Below are 21,523 nucleotides of genomic sequence, written 5' to 3' on the forward strand. Positions count from 1 at the left end.
GAAGGAGGCTGAGTGCCCTGATCACTCGCCGGAGGAGGAGGCGGAGGAGGAGGCGGAGTGCCCTTACTCGCCGGAGCCGTCCAGTTCGGAAGCTTGATGAGCTCCTTCCGCCATAGGCATGGAGTCTTCAGAGCTAAACCCAGCCGAGTCTCCCCTTCACCGGTAGGGTGGTCAAGCTGGAGGTCCTCAAATCCCTCCGTTATTTCATCCACCATCACCCTAGCATATCCTTCTGGAATCGGCCGGCAGTGGTAGGTTGCGCCGGGTTCAGTAGGTAAAACAGAGCCAACAGCCGCCTTGACTTTCAAGTTCTGCCATTCCGCCATAAGGTGGCAATGTTGAGACTCCGTGATAGCATCCACGGGGTAGCTAGGAGTAGCCGCATGCTCCAGCTGAGGCAGCTCGGTGGAAGCCACGCTGCTTCTACGCTGAGATGGCGGTGTAGCTTCGGGGGCAGTTTCGGCATCTCTATTGCCGTCTCGTTCCTCTAGCACTTGAACCCTTTCGTGCAGACGCTGAATTTGGATCTGCTCCACTTTTTTCCTCCTCTCCTGGGTTTTGTAACCGCCCGCGTCCGGAAAACCAGCCTTCCACGGAACGGGGCCTGGCGTGCCTCGTGTTCGTCCAGGGTGCTCAGGATTCCCGAGGGCCATTGTGAGCTCGTCGTTCTCTCTATCTGGAACGAACGTCCCTTGCTGCGCTGCATCGATATAGTGCTGAATCTTCTTGACGGGTATTGCAAGTTGCTCGTCCGTCCAACGACACCTCCCTGATACAGGGTCCAAGGTTCCGCCAGCCCCGAAGAACCAAGTCCGGCAACGGTCTGGCCAGTTCATTGTCTGTGGTTCGATCCCTTTATCAAGCAGACCATTCTCAGACATGGCCCACTTAGGCCGGGCTTTGAGGTAGCTACCTGACCCCGTGCGATGGTGAAGCTTCTTCTTCGCAGCATTCATCTTGTTTGTCGCTGACATCTTCTTACTCTTTTCCGATGTCTTGTGGGCCACAAATGCGGGCCAGTGATCTCTGATCTTCTCATACCGGCCGATGAATTCAGGTGTCTCTTCTTTGTCGACAAACGTTTTCAGCTCATTCTTCCACCTCCTGAATAGGTCTGCCATCTTCTTAAGAGCATGAGACTTGATTAATTGCTCTATAACTGGCTTCTCCGGATCCTCCTCTGGCGGTAGGGTGAAATTTGCCTTCAGCTCAGTCCAAAGATCATCTTTCTGCATATCATTGACATAAGACACCTCAGGGTCTTCCTTCTTAGGCTTATACCATTGGTGGATGCTGATCGGGATCTTGTCCCTAACTAGAACCCCGCACTGAGCAGCAAAAGCATCCTTTGTCCGGAGGGGTTCAATCGGTTGGCCGTCGCGCGCGATTGCTGTGATCTCAAACCTTTCATCCGAGCGCAACTTTCTCTTCGGGCCTCGTCTCTTTACCGCAGTTGTGCTCGATCCGGAGGGCTAGAAAAAAGAAGAAAGACGAGTGTTAATTAATATGTGTACATACCAAAACAATGAATGCATCAATTAGCTAGTCAGCACAGGCTTAACTAATATATTTACCTGGCCGGACTCTGTTCGGTCACCGGAGCCGTCACCACGGGCTCCTTCTTGCACCAGCATTGGGTCACCGGAGCCATCATAATCATGTCTTTCCTCCTCCACTCTTCGATCACCGCAGCCAGCTTCTTCACCCTGTTCTTCCAGACCATCATTGTCGTTAAGATACGACAAGATATCACCTCCGGCTAAGATTATGTCCCCCAACACCTCTTCTGCTTGCTCATCTCGTCCGTGCTCCATTGTTTCTGCAAATATTACAACATGGCAATTATTACACAAACATGACAGCAGGTGGATATATTAGTGCAAACGTAGACCTAGCTTATTCCGGGTTTGGGGTGGCCTAGGCAACGCTTCAAGGGTAGGGCGCGGCGGGAGGGGGTAGGAGACCGACATCGTTTTTTTCAAGGGTTTGGGTGTCCTCGAGAGTTTTGGTCGAGCGAGAGGGCCGGGGGGTGCTCCCGTGGTATTAGTTATCACGGTCGAGAGGGGGTATACATATCGACCGTCCATCATGTCGAAGTTATCTGGGAGGGAGTTATATATATCGACAACGACGACATACATACACGGGAAAATAATGTTATCGAGGAGGGGGTATATATCGACCCCCCCCCCACGTGTTGAAGTTATCGGGAGGGGGTTTTATATCGACAACGACGACATACATACACGGGAAAATAATGTTATCGAGGAGGGGGTATATCGACCCCCCTCGTGTTGAAGTTATATCCCCCTCGTGTTGAAGTTATCGGGAGGGGGTAATATCGACAACGACAACATACATACACGGGAAAATAATGTTATCGGGGAGGGGGTATATCGACCCCCCCCCTCGTGTTGAAGTTATCGGGAGGGGTATATATCGACGACGACAGACCCGATAAAACATAAGAAAACGAAGAAGAAATAAAAAGAGGAGAGAAGAAGAAAGGAATAGAGGAGAGGATTGAAGAAAAAAAAGAAGAAAAAAAAGAAGAAAAAAAAGAGGAGAAGAAGAAAAAATAGAAATATTTCTATTTTTTCTTCTTCTCCTCTATTCCTTTCTTCTTCTCCTCTTCTTTTTCTTCTTTTTTCCTCTTCTTATTTATATCTCCTCTTCTTCCTCTCCTCTTCTTTCTTTCCTCTTCTTATTTTCTTCTTTCCTATCCTTCTTTTTCTTCTTCTTCCCTTCCTAGCTAGATATATAAAACTTTTCTAAAATTGTAACTTTTGCATATATAAAACTTTTCCATGTGGATCATCATTTCTCATATATATCGAATATATATCCATTGTCATATATAAAAACTTTCTATATATGAACAAAAACTTTCTATGAACAAAAAACATTTTTGACATATATATTCATACATTTTGAACATCTACATACATACAAATTTTTTTGTTCACATATACATTATAGCTAGCCACATACACATATACATCACATATGAACAAAAAAATTAAACTAATAAAAATAAAAAAACAGAGCCGGGGCGGCGGCTCTCACAGCGGGGGCGGCTAGGACGATGGCGACGGCGGGGCGGGGCGGCGAGGGCGCCGGCGCACGGGGGCGGGACGGGGCGGGGGCGGCGAGGGCGCCGGCGAGCACGCGCGGGCCGGGCAGGGGGGCTCGGGGCGCCGAGGCGGCGCGCGCGAGCAGGGGAGCACGAGGCGGGGCGGCGCGTGGGGGCAGGGCGACGGCGACGAGCACCGGGCGGCGATCCGTCGAGGCAAGGGCGCGGGGCGACGGCGATGAGGAGCGGGCGGCGACGGCGAGCACGGGCAGCCTGGCGGCGTCGGGGGCAACTGACGAGGTATGTCGAAAATTTCCTAAGTGTGGACTTATATAGCAAAGCCTTTAGTCCCGGTTCGTGGCACCAACCGGGACTAAAGGTGGGCATTAGTCCCGGTTCGTGGCACCAACCGGGACTAAATGTGGGCATTAGTCCTGGTTGGTGCCACCAACCGGGACCAAAGGCCTCTTTTCAGCAGCCCAAAGGGCGGGAAGCGGGGGCCTTTGGTCCCGGTTGGTGGCACCAACCGAGACTAAATGGGGGGCATTGGTCCCGGTTGGTGCCACCAACCGGGACCAAAGGCCTTGCGCTGCCTGCGGCCAAAAGTTTAGTCCCACCTCGCTAGTTGAGAGGGGCTCGGAGTGGTTTATAAGCTCCACTGCGGCTGCCCTCTCGAGCTCCTCTCAAATGCAGGCTTACGGGCCTAATGTCACACTGTGCTGTCTGTTGGCCTATTGGGCCTTCTGCGGGCCTGAATCCTGGCCCAGGTTGGGTTTCTAGTCGTATTCAGCCGTGGTGGCCCAATAGGTGGCAGTTTTTTAAATTTTTTGCATTATTTATTTTCTTTTGTTTTTTGCTTTATTTTTTAATTCTTTTTGCTTTTAGGTCAGCAAAATTATAAACTGTCTGTTAGTGCCATTAGTTTTAGAAAACATATAAACTTTCTATTAGTGCCATTAGTTATTTATGAAAATTCTTTTTGCTGTATTTAGTTTTTTTATTTTCTTTTTTGCTATATTTATTAGCAGGCGTACGGGCCTAACCTCTCTGCACTCAGGGCTTATAAAGCATTTCAAATGAACTCTGAAAAGGTTGAAAGTTGGCATGGTATCATCATTTCATCCACATAGCATGTGCAAGAAAGTTGAGAGGGTTACGGCAAAAACTAGATGCACTTCTTGTACAAAACGGACAATGGTATCATACTCGTCTATTACAAAATTGGCATGCTATCATCATAATATTTGCGGGAGAAAGTCTTCACTTTTTCTTCGCTTGTGTCATTTGCTTATTGCGCCGTAACCATGGATAATCTTCATCGTTTATCAGGATGCTTGGGTCAGCCTTGACTTTGAAGGGAGGAATTTCATGAAACTTTTCATAATCTTCAGACATGTCTGTCTTGCCCTCCACTCCCACAATGTCCCTTTTTCCTGAAAGAACTATGTGCCGCTTTGGCTCATCGTATGATGTATTCGCTTCCTTATCTTTTCTTTTCCTCGGTCTGGTAGACATGTCCTTCACATAGATAACATGTGCCACATCATTGGCTAGGACGAACGGTTCGTCAGTGTACCCAAGATTGTTCAGATCCACTGTTGTCATTTCGTACTGTGGGTCTACCTGTACCCCGCCTCCTGACAGATTGACCCATTTGCACTTAAACAAAGGGACGTTAAAATCATGTCCGTAGTCAAGTTCCCATATGTCCATTATGTAACCATAATATGTGTCCTTTCCCCTCTCGGTTGCTGCATCAAAGCGGACACCGTTGTTTTGGTTGGTGCTCTTTTGATCTTGGGCGATCGTGTAAAATGTATTCCCATTTATCTCGTATCCTTTGTAAGTCAATACAGTCGAAGATGGTCCCCTGGACAACGAGTACAACTCATCACAAACAGTGGTGTCACCTCTGAGACGTGTTTCCAACCAACTGCTGAAAGTCCTGATGTGTTCACATGTAATCCAGTCGTCACACTGCTCCGGGTGTTTGGAGCGCAGACTGTTCTTGTGTTCATCGACATACGGGGTCACCAAGGTAGAGTTCTGTAGAACTGTGTAGTGTGCTTCTGACCAAGAATATCCGTCCCTGCATATTATTGAGTTCCCCCCTTCAAGCGTGCCTTTTCCAGTCAGTCTCCCCTCATACCGCGATTTAGGGAGACCTATCTTCTTAAGGCCAGGAATAAAGTCAACACAAAACCCAATGACATCCTCTGTTTGATGGCCCATGGAGATGCTTCCTTCTGGCCTAGCGCGGTTACGGACATATTTCTTTAGGACTCCCATGAACCACTCAAAGGGGAACATATTGTGTAGAAATACGGGCCCCAGAATGACAATCTTGTCGACTAGATGAACTAGGACGTGCGTCATGATATTGAAGAAGGATGGTGGGAACACCAGCTCGAAACTGACAAGACATTGCGCCACATCACTCCTTAGCCTTGGTATGATTTCTGGATCGATCACCTTCTGAGAGATTGCATTGAGGAATGCACATAGCTTCACAATGGCTAATCGGACGTTTTCCGGTAGAAGCCCCCTCAATGCAACCGGAAGCAGTTGCGTCATAATCACGTGGCAGTCATGAGACTTTAGGTTCTGGAACTTTTTCTCTGGCATATTTATTATTCCCTTTATATTCGACGAGAAGCCAGTCGGGACCTTCATACTGAGCAGGCATTCAAAGAAGATTTCTTTCTCTTCTTTCGTAAGAGCGTAGCTGGCAGGACCTTCATACTGCTTCGGAGGCATGCCGTCTTTTTCGTGCAAACGTTGCAGGTCCTCCCGTGCCTCAGGTGTATCTTTTGTCTTCCCATACACGCCCAAGAAGCCTAGCAGGTTCACGCAAAGGTTCTTCGTCACGTGCATCACGTCGATTGAAGAGCGGACCTCTAGCTCTTTCCAGTAGGGTAGGTCCCAAAATATAGATTTCTTCTTCCACATGGGTGCGTGTCCCTCAACGTCATTCGGAACAGCTAGTCCGCCGGGACCCTTTCCAAAGATTATGTGTAAATCATTGACCATAGCAAGTACGTGATCACCGGTACGCATGGCGGGCTTCTTCCAGTGATCTGCCTCGCCTTTGAAATGCTTGCCTTTCTTTCGACATTGATGGTTGGTCAGAAGAAATCGACGATGGCCCAGGTACACATTCTTCCTGCTTTTGTCGAGGTATATACTTTCAGTGTCATCTAAACAGTGCGTGCATGCGTGGTATCCCTTGTTTGTCTGTCCTGAAAGGTTACTGAGAGCGGGCCAATCGTTGATGGTTACAAACAGCAACGCGTGCAGGTTAAATTCCTCCTGTTTGTGCTCATCCCACGTACGTACACCGTTTCCATTCCACAGCTGTAAAAGTTCTTCAACTAATGGCCTTAGGTACACATCAATGTCGTTGCCGGGTTGCTTAGGGCCTTGGATGAGAACTGGCATCATAATGAACTTCCGCTTCATGCACATCCAAGGAGGAAGGTTATACATACATAGAGTCACGGGCCAGGTGCTGTGATTGCTGCTCTGCTCCCCGAAAGGATTAATGCCATCCGCGCTTAAACCAAACCATACGTTCCTTGGGTCAGCTGCAAACTCAGCCCAGTACTTTCTCTCGATTTTTCTCCACTGCGACCCGTCAGCGGGTGCTCTCAACTTCCCGTCTTTCTTACGGTCCTCACTGTGCCATCGCATCAACTTGGCATGCTCTTCGTTTCTGAACAGACGTTTCAACCGTGGTATTATAGGAGCATACCACATCACCTTCGCAGGAACCCTCTTCCTGGGGGGCTCGCCGTCAACATCACCAGGGTCATCTCGTCTGATCTTATACCGCAATGCACCGCATACCGGGCATGCGTTCAGATCCTTGTACGCACCGCGGTAGAGGATGCAGTCATTAGGGCATGCATGTATCTTCTGCACCTCCAATCCTAGAGGGCATACGACCTTCTTTGCTGCGTATGTACTGTCGGGCAATTCGTTATCCTTTGGAAGCTTCTTCTTCAATATTTTCAATAGCTTCTCAAATCCTTTGTCAGGCACAGCATTCTCTGCCTTCCACTGCAGCAATTCCAGTACGGTACCGAGCTTTGTGTTGCCATCTTCGCAATTGGGGTACAACCCTTTTTTTGTGATCCTCTAACATGCGATCGAACTTCAGCTTCTCCTTTTGACTTTCGCATTGCGTCCTTGCATCGACAATGACCCGGCGGAGATCATCATCATCGGGCACTGGTTCCTCTTCATCTTCAGCAGCTTCCCCCCTTGCAGCATCATTGGGCACATCGTCTGGTTCCTCTTGATCTTCAGCAACTTCCCCCGTTGCAGCATCATTGGGCACATCGTCTGGTTCCTCTTGATCTTCAGCAGCTTCCCCCGTTGTAGCATCACCGTATTCAGGGGGCACATAGTTGTCATCGTCCTCTTCTTCTTCGCCGTCTTCCATCATAACCCCCATTTCTCTGTGCCTCGTCCAAACATTATAGTGTGGCATGAAACCCTTGTAAAGCAGGTGGGCATGAAGGATTTTCCGGTCAGAGTAAGACTTCGTATTCCCACATGTAGGGCATGGACAACACATAAAACCATTCTGCTTGTTTGCCTCAGCCACTTCGAGAAAATCATGCACGCCCTTAATGTACTTGGAGGTGTGTCTGTCACCGTACATCCATTGTCGGTTCATCTGCGTGCATTATATATAATTAAGTGTGTCAAAAACCATTACAGAACATCATGAATAGATAATTAAGTGACCAAATTAATAGAAGTTCATCATCACATTAGAACCAAAGTACATACATAGTTCTCATCTAACAACATATATATAGCTCTCCAGAGCATCTAATTAATTAAACCATACATTGAAACTATGTAAAACATTTCAATGCGAAAACAAATGCGATCATAATCGCAACCAAGGTAACAATTGATCCAACGGCATAATGATACCAAGTCTCGGTATGAATGGCATATTTTCTAATCTTTCTAACCTTCAAGCGCATTGCATCCATCTTGATCTTGTGATCATCGACGATATCCGCAACATGCAACTCCAATATCATCTTCTCCTCCTCAATTTTTTTTATTTTTTCCTTCAAGTAATTGTTTTCTTCTTCAACTAAATTTAACCTCTCGACAATAGGGTCGGTTAGAATTTCCGGTTCAACCACCTCCTAGATAAATAAAATCTATGTCACGTTGGTCGGTATATTTGTCATAAACAATAAATGAATCAAATAGTTATAAAAAGATAATATATACCACATCGGAATCATAGACAGGACGAGGGCCGACGGGGGCGGATACCAAAACCATCGCACTATGTAATAAGAAGGATTAAAATAGTAAGAAAATTAGACAAGTATCTATCTAAAGTAAGAATTTTTTTCTTTCAAAAAGAAGATAAGAACAAGAGGCTCACCACGGTGTTGCCGGCGACGAGATCGGCACGGGCGGTCGACGGCGGTGAAGACGGGAATGGGACGTGACGAGCCGCTAAACCTAGACAAATCTCGAGGAAAATGAAGCTTTGAGGTCGAGCTTCGAGAGGACAAAGCTTAACTAGTGTGGCTCGGGCATTTCATCGAACACCTCATTTGCATAGGAGGTGAGCTAGAGCACCACAAAGCCCTCCCCTCGCCGGCCAGAGAAAAACAGAGCACTGGAGTGCTCTGCTCGCGGGCGAGGGGTATATATAAGCACCTCATTGGTCCCGGTTCGTGGCATGAACCGGTACTAAATCCGGGCCTTCTGTCTCGGTTCATGCCAAGAACCGGGACAAATGATTGTGGGCCAGGAGCGAGGACCATTAGTCCCGGTTCGTGGCTCGAACCGGGACAAATGGTTCCATACGAACCGGGACCAATGCCCACGAGGCCCCGGCCGGCCCCCTGGGCTCACGAACCGGGACCAATGCTCACATTAGTCCCGGTTCGTGACTGAACCGGGGCTAATGTGGAAACTGCCCTGTGAGCAAAACCCAGTTTTCTACTAGTGTAAGTTTTGTAGCACCTCACAAAGGACCCGCAAAGGAAAAGGAAATTACAAACAAGTCCTCCTGATTTACTTTCAGGACCCCATAATAAGAAAAAACAAAGGATGCAATAGTCCCGAATCTTCTGGCGACGTCACCAGAGACGCAGATGCCATGGCCGTCATCTCCAGTCACAGCCTTGCCATAACGAGGCAAGGACAGAAGGGCCTATACCTTCTGGAGGTTGAAGACGGGGCACCTGAGATGGCCAACATATCCACCAGAGAACAATGTTGCGTCCTAGCTATCCAAATCGCTCACCGGAGACAATATATCCTTTGTGTGATCCGTAGCTCCGGCGGCGGAGGTCTATGCAGAGAAATAAGAAGTTGACAAGGAAGCACCGCCGCGAGCAGAAAGTCCATGGAGTAGACGGACACGAAAAGACCAGAGCAAGATCCGCCACCCTCTCCGTTCCCGCCACCATAGAGGTCAATGATCTTCAGATCCGTAGCCCCGAAGGAGCTCATCAAGCGAACTCCCACCGTCCGAAAATACTTGTCATCAAAATGGACAAAAGGGGATGTATCTAGATGTATTTTAGTTCTAGATACACCCCTTTTTGTCCATTTTGATGACAAGTTTTTTCGAACGGAGGGAGTAAAATTTAGCCACTGTGCTTTCATTTGGTCTTTGGTCTAGTTTAGACCAATCTAAACTCATGTTTATGTGTTAACCGGAGGACCATGTCTTGTTTCTCCCAGATATGTTCACACACACAAATATGCTATCACAGAAGCTAGGTAGAAGTAGTTGTGGATTTCTGCCTTCATGAGCAGCAACTTTTGACTTATAACTAATTAATTAAGCATCCTTGTTTGTGGGGAATCGTCCTTCAGGGGGTGTAGCTTTGAGAGCTGGTTGAAATAGTCAAATACATCAACTGCATATACCATGGTATATATGTGAGATTATGAAAGGACATCACCATGCATATACATATCCCAGCTTCACTCAATGGCTCCCCGGATGGCTCCACCGCTTCCCCCACCACCGCCGGAGCCGGATTAGATCGTCTACACCTCGCCACCGCCATGTTGTGTTCTGTGTGTCTTGCTTCAGTATTGGGCTTGTTGTGCTGTGCCCACAGCTGAACCTGGGTTTCGTTTGTGTCTGTGCGCGTCGGACCTGTTTGCGGTGGCTTTGTGTGCGTGTGTGTTTGTGTGGTTGGAACCTTGTTACTTTGTGCTCGGTGGTTGCTTTATTTATAAAGCGGAGCGAAAGCCTTTTTTGGTATATACATATCCCTCACCTCAAAAACCTTGATTATATACAAAAAATCCATTCATCTATATTGTCTTAATCAGTAATTCAGTATACAGTTATTTTTTGCGGGGTTTAATCAGTGTACAGTTAAACAAACAAACAAAAACACACATTGGTCAGACAAATAGCCAGCTCCTCAACCTTATGACTTTTTTAGGCAAGACAAAACCCATGCTGTTGAATGAATACGAATACATTGTTTCCTAGGTTTACTGGTTCAAAACTGATATGTACACAAGTCAAAGCTAGCTTTGTGGATCAAGTCAAGCTGCACCGGCCTTACTGTGACTATATATGATCGGCCAGCTTGGTCGTAGGAACAAGTTGGATCATCCCTAGATAATAATTACATCATGCATACGCCGGCGTATCTATGTAGGACATAAGACCAATAATGCAAAATGAATCTCTACAAGTGGACAATCAATTCGCATGTAAAGTGCCCCACTGATAAATCCGACTGCGATACGGTATGATACTATATGACCATACTGAAAACAAGCTGAGGTAGGGCGCATTATCAATTGAGCACATATTAAATCCGGAAATGCGATGGCCTACCAAGTTGAGCCATGTATATCCATGTAGTTCAAGTTTTTTGTTTTGTTTTTGCGAAACCATGTAGTTTAAGTTTGACTAGCCCTGAAAACACTGAAAACAATGGGCTGCATCTGCTGGCAGGTCCAACAACAATCCGCTGGTCTCACGCCAAATTATTACAGAAAATTGCCAACTGTCTTTATTGGATCAATTAAACAAAAATACATATGATTATTACAGAAAATTGCCAACTGTCTTTATTGGATCAATTAAACAAAAATACATATGTGCGCGTGCGCACACACACACTTTGGTCAGATAGCTGGCTCCTCAACTTTATGACTTTTTATGCAAGACAAATGCTAAGGTGCCAAAAGTCATGATCCATCCACATGTACCATGCGGTTGGACGAATATGAATGCATTCTTTTCTCAGGTTTACTGGTTCAAATCTCATACGCACACAAGAGTCAAAGCTAAGCCTCCGTGGATCAAGTCAAGCTGCAACTCTGCTGGGACCATGATCAATCGACCAACTCAATTGTACGAACAAAGTTTGATCATTTCTGCCTTTTTTTTAATTAAAATCTTGACAATGAATTGCATCCCTTTGATAATAATTGCATCATGCACACGCCATATCTTTGTAGGACAAGACCATGCAAAATCTACAAGTGGACAATCATCAATTGACAAAGTGCCCAACCGATGGATCGGCTGAGATCTGGCTATATGAGTATGACCACTAAAAACAAAGCTAAAGTTAACAGCACGCACGCATGCGTGCATTATGAATTGAGCACATGTTAAGTGGGGAAATGCGATGGCCTACCAGATTAAGGGATGCTGCTAGCAAATTTATATATCCATGTAGCGTGAGTGTGAGTTGACTAGACCTGAAAACAATGAGCCATATGTGCATCTGCTGGCAGCTCCAACGGAAATCTGCTGATCGCATGACGCATTACCGATAAATGCCAACTTTCCCCTTTTCTCTTTCCCCCTTTTCGCACTTTCGCTATTGCGAGTGTGGCCAAAAAATCAATTAACCAGTGGTTGCTTGTGGCAAGAAATGATGGTTAGTTTGTGAAGAAAGTCAGAAAAGCGACCATGCATGCTCCTCTCAAATCAAAGGAGAAGTGTGCCTTTTTATCTTCTGAATTTTCTTGGTTGCTTCCTCAGGCACTGGACTCACAACCAAGCTGACCGACAAACTTTGTCCAACAAAAACCAGATTGAGTAGGAGCATTAGATCAATAGAAAATTATTAGACAGCCGGCAAACTTGCAATACTGGTGAAGAATGAATACAGGAGGGAAGGAAGGAGATTCAGAGAGGAGTAGACGAAATTGCAGGAAAGTTAACTCCCTCCGTTAAGAAATATATGATCATTTAGATCATTACTTTTAGTGATCTAAGCGATCTTATATTTCTTTATAGAGGGGGTACTTAACTAGGGAAGGAGAGCGATGTACCAACAAGAACACTTAATTATTCAGTGTATTTCTTTGACAATCATGATCATATTGAGTACATCGATCCAAGCCTGAACGGTTGTTTGAAAACCTTATCAGGCTTGCCACCTGGTAATGTAATGTACGAATCAGGAGTTAGATGCATAGAACCACCACATTTGCGACGCAGAAAACCATCACTTTAGAAATCGTTGCACTTTGCACCGCGTCGAAACGACCATGCATGCTCTCAAAGGAGAACTGTGCCTTTTTATCTTCTGAATTTTCTTGGTTGCTTCCTCAGGCACTGTCTGGAATCACGACTCCTCCCTCCTTTTGCAAGGCTGGAAACGATGCCAATTAAGATAACTGGGTGACGTGATGCGACCGAGTGACGTCTGGTGCTCGGTTTGTCCAACGAAGACCAGAATGAGTATGAGATTGATAGTAAATTATCAGGCGGCCGGCAAACTTGCAGGACTGGTATGGTTGAGGTGCCTGAAGAATGAATACAGGAGGGAAGGAGACGAAATTACAGGAAATTTACTTAACTAGGGGAGGAGAGTGACGTACCAACAAGAACGATTAATTATTCAGTGTATTTCTTTGAACATCATGATCATACTGAGTAGTATGTCGATCCAAGACCGAATGGTTGTTTGGATAGCTTACCAGTCTTGCCACCTAGTAATGTAATGTATGAGTCGGAACGATATACATTGCGCAAATTTTCTGTTGTCTTGTACTGGCAAATGTAATGCGTATACTATGCAGAGGTTTGTTTTTGTTTTCTCTGGCTAAGGATATATTTAATACTCCCTATGTTCCATAACTCCTATCGTGGTTTTAGTTTAAATTTGAACTAAAATCACGACAAGAAATATGGGATGGAGGGAGTAGGTTTTCTTTTTTGCCTCCTTCCACTCATCAGCGTCTACCCATCTGAAAGAAAAGTCTTCAGTGTCTGATCCTAAAAGACTAGGTTTCAAAAAAAAAAAAAAAACTAGAGCAAGATCTGCCACCCTCTCCCTTCCCGCCACCGCGACGGCCAATGACCTTCATGTCCGTACCCCAAACAAGCTCATCAAGTGTCAAACTTAGCTACTGTGCTTTTGTCTGGTCTTTTGGTCTCGGTTTAAACCAATCTAAAATCATGTTTACGTGTTAACAAGAGGACCATGTCTTGTTTCTCCCAGATATGTTCACACACACATATATGCTATCACAGAAGCTAAGTAGATGTAGTTGTGGATTTCTGCCTTCATGAGCAGTAACTTTTGACTTAGCTTATTAATTAAGCATCCTTGCTTGTGGGGAATCGTCCTTCATGGGGTGTAGCTTGAGAGCTGGTTGAAATAGTCAAATACATCAACTGCTTATACCATGGTATATATGCGAGATTATGAAAGGACACCACCATGCATATACATATCTCTCACCCCAAACACTTTGATTATATACATAAAATCCATTCATTTGTATTGTCTTAATCAGTATACAGTTTTTTTGGCGGGGTTTAATCAATGTACAGTTAAACAAACAAAAAAAAACACACACACTTTGGTCAGACAAATAGCCAGCTCCTCAACCTTGTGACTTTTTATGCAAGACAAACCCCATAGTGCCAAAAGGCATGATGGATCCACACGACCGTGCTGTTGAATGAATATGAATGCATTGCCTTCTAGGTTTACTAGTTCAAATCTCATATATACACAAGTCAAAGCTATATCTCGTGGATCAAGTCAAGCTGCACCGGCCTTTACTGTGACTATATATGATCGGCCAGCTTGGTCGTAGGAGCAAGTTGGATCATTTCTGTCGTCTTTGCTTAATCAAGATCTTATCAAACGCATCCCTAAATAAAAATTACATCATGCATAGGCCGGCGGTATCTATGTACTCCCTCCGTTCCACAATTCTTGTCTTACATTTGTCTAAATACGGATGTATAAAGTTACGTTTTAGTATTAGATACATCCGTATCTAGACAAATCTAAGACAAGAATTTTGGGACGGGGGAGTATATGTCTTTTAAGAGATTCCACTATAGACTACATACGGAGCAAAATGAGTGATCTATATTCTAAAAGGTGTCTATATACTCCCTCCGTCCGAAAATACTTGTCGGAGAAATGCATAAAAATGGATGTATCGAGAACTAAAATATGTCTAGATACATCCATTCCTCCGACAAGTATTTCCGGACGGAGTGAGTACATCAGAATGTAGTCTCGATAGTGAAATCTTTAAAAAGACTTATATTTAGAAACGGAGGAAGCAGGATACAAGACCAATGCAAATTGAATCTCTACAAGTGGACAATCAATTCACATGTAAAGTGACCCACTGATAGATCTGACCACGATACGGTATGATACTATATGGCTATACTGAAAACAAGCTGAGGTAGCGCGCATTATCAATTGAGCACATGTTAACTGCGGAAATGCCGTATATCCATGTAGTGTACTTTTTTTTTGCGAAACCATGTAGTTTAAGTTTGACTAGCCCTGAAAACAATGAGCTGCATCTGCTGGCGGATCCAACGACAATCTGCTGGTCTCACGCCGAATTATTACAGAAAAATACCAACTTTTGCCTTTTCCCCCCTTTTTTTTTTTGCACTTTCGCGAGTGGCTAGAAATTATCTTGCCAGACATGTCGTGGCTAGAAATGACGATTAACTTGGAAGAAAGCTAGAAAAGCGGCCATGCATGCTCTCAAAGGAGAATCGTGTCTTTTTCTTCTGAATTTTCTTGGTTGATTCCTCTGGCACTCGAATCAGTACTCCTCTCTCCTACTCGATGTCATGCGACCGGGTGACGTATGCTGCTCTTTGTCCAACTAAGACCAGATTGAGCATGCGCATTAGGTTGGTACTTGAACTAAAACCACATGACTTATTGACGAGCGGGAGTAGTAGTAAAAGGACAAGACGAAGTTGCAGCAAGTTAAAGGTCCGAGGTTGCTACTCGAGCTGATCGAGTTGCAATTTTTTGGCATGGCAACATTCGACAAATATAGCGCTCAATCAGGATGCAGGTGGGGTACGCCACTGCACTTTCATCTGGTCTTTGGTCTGGTTTAGACCAATATAAACCATGTTTACGTGTTAACCAGAGGACCATGCCTTGTTTCTCCCAGATATGTTATGTGGTATAAAAAGTACTTAGGTAGATGTTGTTGTGAATGCGTGCTTATTACATGAGCAGCAACTTTTGACTTTACTAATTAATTAAGTATCCTTGTCTGTGGGGAATCTTACGTCCTTCATGCGTGTAACTTGAGAGCTGGTTGAAATTGTCAAATACACTAATTCAGTATAATACCATGGTATATATGTGAGACTATGAGAGGACATCACCATGCATATACATATCTCCCGCCTCAAACACTTTCGTTCTATACATAAAATCCATTCATTTGTACTGTCTTTATCGGCACAGTTAAACAAACAAAAATACACGCGCGCGCACACTTACACACTGTGGTCAGATAGCCGGCTCCTCCACATTATGACTTTTTATGCAAGACAAACTCCAAGGTGCCAACAGTCATGATCCATCCACACGACCATGCTGTTGAATGAATATGCATGAATTGTTTTATCAGGTTTACTGGTTCAAATCTCAGATGTACAAAAGAGTCAAAGCTAAGCCTCCGTGGATCAAGTCAAGCTGCACAGTTACTGGGACCGTTATCGATCGGCCAACTCAATTGTACGAACAATTTTGATCATTTCTGCCTTCGTTTAATTAATTAAAATCTTGACAACGAATTGCATATGTTTGATAATAATTGCGTCATGCACACGCCGTATCTTTGTAGGACAAGACCATGCAAATTCTACAAGTGGACAATCAATTGGCAGAGTGCCCAAACCAATGGATCAACTGAGATCTTAGGCTGGTTGTAACGGGAAGTATCATATACTAGTACCAAGCATATGATAACCGCCAAAATGCGGGTACGGGCCGGAAAGCCTGCCTGACCAGACCCCGCATCCCGCCCCGGCCCGCAAAAATTTTTAGGGGGCGCGGCAAATTTCCGGCCCCAACCCGGGAAAACGCGGGTTTCCCCCTCGCGGCTGCGGTGCCCTGCATCACAGAGAAGCAGTTGGTGGGAGGGACATTTCAGCCCGTGCTCTTTTCCCCCTTCCTTCCGCCGCCGCCCGCCCTTGCTTCCGCCCGGCGATTCTGGCCATATCTGCGGGCGGAATCGCTCCGCGGGGCCGCCCCACACCCTCCCGCGCCGAGCCGCTGCACCGCCCCTCCGGATCCGGCGAGAAGAGCCGCCCCCCAGTCGCCGCCGCCGCTGGGATCGACCACCGCCGAGCGCACCACCCTCGTCGCCGCCGCCGAGCGCACGGTTAGTCCTTTTTTTGTGATTTTCGCGAGCTGTGTAGTAGATTGACGCGCCGGCCTGCGTGTAGATGGAGTTGACCCCGTGCGAGAAGTTCTTGCTATCCGATTCGTCCGATTCGGGCGACTCGGATGTGGAGACCATGCTTGCGACCTTTCGGCAGCAAACATTGGTCATGGCGCTTGCCGTGAAGGAGCATGAAGACGAGTACGGAAAGAGGAGGCGAGGATCTACTGTCGGGCGTCTGTGCATTCCGCGGAATCGCCATCTTGGAAACGAGATGTTGATGCAAGATTATTTTCCGGAGAATCCTACATATCCTGCACACCTCTTCCGCAGAAGGTACCGAATGCGCCGATCCCTTTTTGTGAAAATTATTGAAGCTTGCGAGGCAAATTGCCGGTATTTCACTCAGAGAAGGAATGCCGTGGGCTTGAAGGGATTTAGTGCATATCAAAAAATCTCCGCAGCTATGCGGGTGATTGCATATGGCGTTCCGGCCGACTATGCCGATGAGTATCTTCGCATTGGTGAAGATAGCACAATTGAGTCTGTGCGTAGATTTGCGAAAGTGATCGTCTGTGTCTTTGGTCCCGAGTATCTTCGGGCATCAAATGAAGATGACACAAAGAAATTGATGGCAGCTAATGAGAGGAGAGGTTGGCCTGGGATGCTAGATAGCATTGATTGTATGCATTGGAATTGGAAAAATTGCCCCAAGGCTTGGCAAGGAATGTATTGTAGCAAGTCTCGTGATGCAACAATTGTGCTAGAGGCCGTAGCATCCGAGGATTTATGGATTTGGCATTACTTTTTTGGTATGCCCGGCACACTCAATGATATCAATGTGTTGCGACGCTCTCATTTGTTTGCTAGGCTTGCTAGTGGTGATGCTCTTGCTTGCAACTACACTATGAATGGGCATGAATACACAAAGGGGTACTATCTTGCAGATGGTATATATCCTCCTTGGTGCACATTTGTCAAGAGCATCAAAGAACCCAAAACAAAAAAACAATGCGAATTTGCAAGGGTGCAAGAGGCAGCCCGAAAAGACATTGGAAGAGCATTCGGTGTTTTGCAATCTAGGTTTTCCATTGTCCGAGGTCCTGCTCGTTTTTGGGATAAGAAAACCCTGAAGAATATCATGACTTGCTGTGTTATCCTGCACAATATGATTCATGAAGATGAGAGAGGAATGGACTTAGAATTTTTTTACGATAATGTGGGTAGCCGTGTCAAACCAGCTAGAGACCCAAACCGCATTAGAGCTTTTCTTCAGACATACAAAGAGATTGAAAATGCAGATACACACTTTCAACTTCAGGAAGACCTCATTGAGCACCATTGGCGAAGGGCTGGACAGTGACTAATTTTTGTATTCATTTGTATTTGTATTCATGACAAGTTTTCTATTGCATTATTTTAAGTTTGCTACGGTGATTTGAATAATTATTTGTAATGCGGATGATTATTGTTTTATGTTTGATTTGAATAATTTAGTTTGTTTTCGTTTGTTGAATTATGTTGGATTTGAGATTTACGGGCTGATGATTTGCGGGGATGCAGCGGCTCAAAGAATAGAACCCGCATAGCCGACCCGTAAAAAAGCATATTCCGCGAATATACTTTTTTACGGGTCCATTTGGGGGTCTGCATCTGTGCTAGCCCTCGCCGGCCCGCAAAAGCGGTTTTGTGCGAACTACAAACGCGTTTTGCGGGCCGGCGTTTTGTGGGGTCTATTAGAGTTGCTCTTATCAGTATGACCACTGAAAACAAGCTAAAGTTAAATAGCAACACGCACGCATGCGTGCATTATGAATTGAGCACATGTTAAGTGGGGAAATGCGATGGCCTACCAGATTAAGGGATGCTATATCCATTTATATATCATTGTAGCGTGAGTGTGAGTTGACTAGACCCTGAAAACATTGAAAACAATGAGCCATATATATATGTGCATATGCCGGCAGGTCCAGCGACAATCCGCTGATCGCACCACGCATTACAGATAAACGCCAACTTTCCCCTTTTCTCTTCTCCCCTTTCCGCGCTTTCGCTGTTGCGGGTGTGAATTAACCGGTGCTTGCTCGTGGCATGAAATGATGGTTAATTGGTGAAGAAAGTCAGAAAAGCGACCGGGCATGCTCGCTCTCAAATCAAAGGACAATTGTGGCTTTTTATCTTCTGATGAATTTTCTTGGTTGCTTCCTCAGGCACTGGAATCACAACTTCTCTCTCCTTTTTTTTTTTGCAAGGCCGGAAACGATGCCAGTTAGGCTAAACAGGTGACGTCATGCGACCGGGTGACGTCTGCTGGCTGCTCGCTTTGTCCAACGAAGACCAGACTGAGCATGAGCATTAGACTGATGGTAAATTATTTTGCGGCCGGCAAACTTGCAAGACTGGCTATGGTTAAGGTGCCTGAAGAACGAATACATGAAGGGAATGAAGGGATTCAGAGAGGAGAAGACGAAATTGCAGGAGATTTAATTAACAAGGGAAGGAGAGCGACGTACCAACAAAGACACTTAATTATTCAGTGTATTTCTTTGACCATCATGATCATCATATAGAGTATGCCCAAGCCCCAATGTAATGTACGAGCCAGGGCAATATACTTCCTCTGTCCTAAAATAAATGTCTAAGTTGTACTAAAGTCTTTTAGAACAAGTTGCATCAAAGTTAAAACACTTATATTGGGACAGAGGAAGTACATTGCAACAATTATATATCGTCATAACGCATATAGTATATACAAGTCATTCTTGTTTTTTTTCTTGCTATGATACATTTAATCGATTGTCTTTCTCGCCTCAACATCTACGCATCTGAAAGAAAAGGCATCACTATCTGATATAGTCCTACAGCCCTACTGATGATCAACTAGCTAGCTAATAAGTTCTTTTTAATATGGCAAGGTAGGTAGTCAACTGATTTTGATGCGCATACTAGATCGACCAGCAGCAACATATAGCAAGTCAAAAACCACAAGGCTAAACTGATTTGGACCATACACCGATGCATGCTTACATCAATAGGATGACTATACTCATAGTATTTCCTCAGTTTCTTTTTACTTCGTACATTAGGTCGCTGGGCTGATTTTTTTTTAACATGAGAAGGGACTCCGAAGATCCCAAAGTGGCCATTATAGTAAAAACTCTGTGCGGGCATGGTGTCCTCTTTTTACCGGTTGTGGCTTTTTGTCATGTATTAGTTTATTTTTTCTGACAACAGAGATGCTTTCGACAGTTTGCTACTTGGATCGTTTTAATAAATAGTTGTGTGCATCGCTTGATGCAGAGGCTGGGTAACCTTCCTTTTTGAAAAAACAACACTGCATAGGGGACCCCAATGGAAAAGGAAAGTATAAAATAGTCCTCCTGACTTACAATCAGGACCGTAAAGAAAAACAGGGACACAATTGAGTCCTCAATCTTCTGGCAACCTCGTCGAAGATGTTATGGCCACCGTCTCCAGCCACAACCTTGCCATCACGGAGCAAGGAAAGAAGGGCCTCCCTTCTATAGGTTGAAGACGTGGTTGTCTGAGATTGCGAACATATCATCCACCCGAGGCCAGCGCTGCATCCTAGCCGCCGAAATCGCTCGACGGAGACATTCCTTTGTTTAACCCATAGCTCCGACGGCGAAGCTCGATGCAGTGGAAGAAGTTGACGTGGAAGCACCAATCTCAACAAAAAGTTCCCCTCACTTGTTGGATCCAAAAGATAACCAAAGTTAGATCTGCTATCCTCTCCCCTCCCGCCACCATAGCGGCCAATGATATTCAATATGTTGCCCGAACGAGCTCATCTAATGTCAAACTTAGCCACTGTGTTTTTCTTTGGTCTTTGGGTCAATCTAAAACCATGTTTATGCGTTAACCAGAGGACCATGTCTTGTTTCTCTCAGATGTGTTCACATACATACTATACAAAAGAAGCTAGCTAGATGTCGCTGTGGGTATGTGCTTACATGAGCAACAACTTTTAACTTTACGAATTAAGCACCCTTCCTTGTAGGGAATCGTCCTTCATGAGTGTAACTTGAGAGCTGGCTGAAATAATCAGAGACATTAATTCAATATACGTGAGATTATGAGAGGACACCACCATGCACATATATACCTGTCGAACACTTAAATAATAATAATTACTCCCTCCGTTCATAAATATAAATCTTTTTAGAGATTTCAATAAGAGACTATATACGGAGCAAAATGAGTGAATCTGCACTCTAAAATGTGTCTATATACATCCGTATGTAGTTTGTATTGAAATCTCTAAAAAAACTTATAGTATTTATAAACCGAGGGAGTACAATATGCGGCACAGCTAAACAAACGGAAACAAGCGCGCACGCAGTTACACACTGGTCATATAGATGGAGTAGACAGCTACTCACCCGCAAAAAGAAAAAAAAAGATAGACAACTCCTCAACCTTTTGACTTTGTATTCAAGAGAAACCCCAAAGTGCCAAAAAGGCATGATCGGTCCATACAGACCATACTGTTGAATGAAATATGAATGCATATGTTTTATCAGGTTTACTGGTTCAAATCTCAGATGTACATAAGTCAAAGCTAGCGTCCGTGGATCAAGTCAAGCTGCATCTTTGCTGTGACTAGATATGATCGGCCAGCTTGGTCGTAGGAACAAGTTTGATCATTTCTGTCTTGGCTTTATGAATTCAGATCTTGATAATCGATTACATCCCTAATAATAATTACATCATGCATATGCCGCATTATGTATCTAGGACAAGACCATGCATAATCTACAAGTGGAC

The sequence above is a fragment of the Triticum aestivum genome, chromosome 6D (genome assembly GCF_018294505.1).
Source record: "Triticum aestivum cultivar Chinese Spring chromosome 6D, IWGSC CS RefSeq v2.1, whole genome shotgun sequence".
In the NCBI taxonomy this organism is placed as follows: domain Eukaryota; kingdom Viridiplantae; phylum Streptophyta; class Magnoliopsida; order Poales; family Poaceae; genus Triticum; species Triticum aestivum.